The following is a 4097-nucleotide window of genomic DNA, read 5'->3' as shown; positions in this document are numbered from 1 at the left end:
TTTTGAGGGTAAGGTACTAGTGGTCAGTTACCACTTCTGTTAAAATATGGTGATGGTACGATCTCTTGTTTCCGAGATCCACCCCTCCACTTTTTTTGGCTACTATATAATACTAAGTGAATAAACATCGGGCTCGGGGAAATCGAAGTCCCCTGTCCTGGGGTCTGAAATTTTGGGACTGGGGTACTTAGAGTCAATTACCACTTCTGTGAAAATACGGTGATGGTACCATCTCTAGTTTTCGAGATCCACTCCTCCACTTTTTATGGCAACTTTATAAAAATAAGTGAATAAACATCGCGCTCGGGGACACCGAAATCCCCTGCCCCGGGGTCTGAAATTTTAAGTACTCGTTTTAAGCTGAAAGATATATTGGATTTATCAAATCTTTTCAAGAATGATTGGCCCATTGCAGGTTGAGCACAATATTTAACCCTTAATCTTGAGACATATCCAAGTTGTGTTCATCCCCTTTTTTAATCTTGTAATGGAGATGGCTAAAATTGAGATCAAATCTTATTACAAGTAAAAGAGAGAAAAAAAACTCTTTCCAGAACTTCAGTTCCAATATAGTCAGGTTGATATCATAGCATGCGCGCGTATGCTGTGTTGATTCAGATACCACTTCGAGTAAGGTCTATAATAATTACTGAATCACATTTTTTCTTAAAAAGAAAAGAAAAGAGAAATTTCTTTTAAATAAAAGCGGGGCTAAAGTTTCTCAGGTTTGCATTTTTGCCCATGTCCACCTGTGTTATTCATTAGGAATTTTATGAAGCCAATTGACGTCCGACTTAGAACTTGTACAATAGGGATACATTTAAGTGCTGTATACTATGAAACATATTCGAGACGCATTGGGTATTATTGTCAAAAAACCTTTATGAAAAACATGGTGATGCCGTCGTGTTTTACGATTTAAGATCCGACCTCGAATCTTGATCCTTTCGATAGGTCCCGCATTTTTTAAACATCATGCTCAGAAATATTGAAAAACCCGTAACATAGAGGATTGAAATTTTTAGAGGAGATCTAGTCGTCAAATTAAACTAACCACTTCCCGAAATATTTCTGGAACAGAGGCTCAAGGGTCCTAGGTCACCAGAGTATAATGTCACAATATAAAGGATCAGAAGATTGAACATGAAGTAAAACAAAGACGCCGATAAATAAAGCTATGTTGCCCCAAAAGAAGAGAAATATGAACATAGTGAACAGGGATCAGCAACAAAATTAATTTATTGTTCAAGAGCAAATAAAAAAAAATTGATTTATTTACTTGCCTGTACTTGCCCAGTTTGTCACTATTCTCATGCAGACTAAACAACACAATAGTTCTTGAGCACTGTTAGTAAACCTATCTCATTCTCTCTCACATTGGCCTCTGTTTTATTCAGCTATTATTTGAATGTCTACCTGACATTATTTAAGAAAATACTTCTTGTCAAAATTGTAAAATTCTGTTATTCTGTTGACCCTTCAATTACATTTACAGTGTTTAACTATCATAGGTGAATAACAAAGTGGAATAACTTCTGTCAGTAGAATACAATATGATAAATTGACCAAATGGTGCAGAATTTCAAAAACCTTGTAAAAATAATCTTATTTATTTCAGTTTTATATATATTCTTTTTCCCTCCTAAATGTCCAGGCGCAGAGATGAATGGTTTCAAAGAAATAATGCATTTTCACCACAGATTCAACATAGCTCCATCCTAACACCAGAGCCTTTAACCCAGAGGCCATAAAATTTACAATTTTGGAAGAGACGCCCTTGCTTATCATAGCCATGCACTTAGTTTGTTTACTAAATACCCATGGGCAGAGGGGAAGATTCTCAAAGAAATACTGCATTTTTAGCATAAAGTCAACAGAGCCAAACCCCTGACCCACGTGGCGAAGTGGTTAGAGCGTTCGCTATAAAGTTGCAGAGTAAGGAGTTGATCCTTACGTCGCGGGTTCGAATCCCACTGTGAGACGTGGAGACCGGTCCTTCGGATGAGACCGTATAAACCGAGGTCCCGTGTCGCAGTAGGTGCTGGCCGAAAAAAGATCCCTCACTGCTCAATGGCCCTGAGTGCCGAGTATAGGTCAAAATTTGCAGCTCTCCACCGTCAAGTGGTGGCGTCTCCATATGAATGAAAAATTCTCGAGATGGACGTTAAACAATAAACAAACAAACACACCCCTGACCCAGGGGTTATTAATTTCAATTTTATGAAGAGGCATCCTTGAGAATCCTTATCCTGCAGTTCGTTTGTCTGCTAACTTTCAAGGGACAGGGAAGAAGATTTTCAAAGAAATATTGCATTATCACTATATTTCATTTTCATAGTATACGTGTATTCCACAGACATGCCCCGACATTAACGCTCTAATCCTGTGTGACAATTTTCACAATTTTGAAAGTAGCATCCTTGCTCATCATAACCATATATTTAGTTCATCTGCTAAGTACTCAGTAGCAGAGAAGATTTTCAAAGAATTCATGCACTGTCACTCTATTATCAACAGTCCCCCCTTTCCACAGAACCCCTTAGTGGGGCTATGTATTCCACAATTTTGGAAAAGGCAAATTACTTATCATAACCATGTAGTTACTTTGTCTGCTAAATTCCTAGGGATAGAGAAGATTTTCAAAGAATTGATGCATTTAAACATATATTTATAAAAAAATAGAGCCCCTCTCTTAGACCTTGGGCACGTTTTACAAAAAAAAAAAAAGAAAAAAAAAAGAGGCCCAAGGGCCTTAACGGTCACCTGAGTATAATACTGACAACAATTTAGAGGATCTATAGAGTATAAAATGAACTGGGAAGTGAAGCTTTGTTCCCCAAAAGCAAGAAAAATAGGGTGATCAGGATCAACAATATTATTAGTCTAGTATTCATTAACAGTTCATAAATTAGGTTCTAATCTGTTCCCCATTTATCACTCTCACCAGACAGTATGTAAACAAACTATCAGTGCTTCTGTACTCTTTTAATTCCTTGTTGAAATCTCTTACATTGGCCTCACTTGGTCTTTGATGAACATTTAATAAGACAAGTTATTTTTGTCTCATTTTTATTTATCTATTATTTACAAGTCTACCTGATCATTAAAACTATGAAAGTACTTTTTGTATTATACAATAAAAATTCTTGCATAATTCTCCTTTTCTATTAACCTTTCAAGTACATTATTTACAGTGATTAATTATCACAAGTAAATGGCAAAGGGGAATAACTCCTCTCTGTAGAATACAAATTAATAGAGCCCTGGCCTGGACCAGAACACTTGAGCAAATGGTCCTGATGTTCAAAAATCTGGTAAAAATACCCTTCCTTATTAAAACTTTTACTCTTTTTGCCTCTGATATGCCCAGGTGCAGAGAAGATTTTTAAAGCATTAATGCATTTTCACTCTATAATTAATAGAGCCCCGCCCTAACATCAGAATCTCTGATCCAGGGATCATGAAATTCACAATTTTGGAAGAGTCATCCTTGCTTATCATAACTATGCATTTGTTTAAATAATACCCAGGAGTAGAGAAGAAGATTTTCAAAGAAATAATGCACTTTCACTATATGATCTATATAGCCCCGCCCTAGCACCAGAACCCCTGACCCTGGTACTATGAATTTCACAATTTTTGTAGAGTCACTCTTGTTTATCATAACTATGTATTCAATTTGTTTCAATAATACCCAGGAGTAGAGAAGAAGATTTTCAAAGAAATAATGCACTTTCACTATATGATCTATATAGCCCCGCCCTAGCACCAGAACCCCTAACCTTGGGGCCATGAATTTCACAATTTTGGTGGAGGGCTCAGTGCTTATTATAATCATGCCAACAGTTTGACTGCTTGATGTCCAAGAGTAAAGAAGAAGATTTTTAAAGATTGCATTAATTTTGATGGTTTTGGCCCCACCCTTCAGGCCCCAGGGGGACAGGGGCTACGAATTTCAAAATTTTTGTTCCCCTTCACCCATAGATGCTATATGCCAAAATTGGTTGAAATTGGTTTGCTGGTTCCAGAGAAGAAGCTGAAAATGTTCAAAAGTTTACGACCGAAGGACGACGGACGACGCACGACAACGGATGAAA

The sequence above is a fragment of the Saccostrea echinata genome, unplaced genomic scaffold, assembly GCF_033153115.1.
Source record: "Saccostrea echinata isolate AGI-Se365-2 ecotype Australia unplaced genomic scaffold, CSIRO_AGI_Sech_v1 ptg000003l, whole genome shotgun sequence".
In the NCBI taxonomy this organism is placed as follows: Eukaryota; Metazoa; Mollusca; class Bivalvia; order Ostreida; family Ostreidae; genus Saccostrea; species Saccostrea echinata.
The sequence above is the reverse complement of the archived record's forward strand: the minus strand, read 5'-3'. Positions refer to the sequence as shown.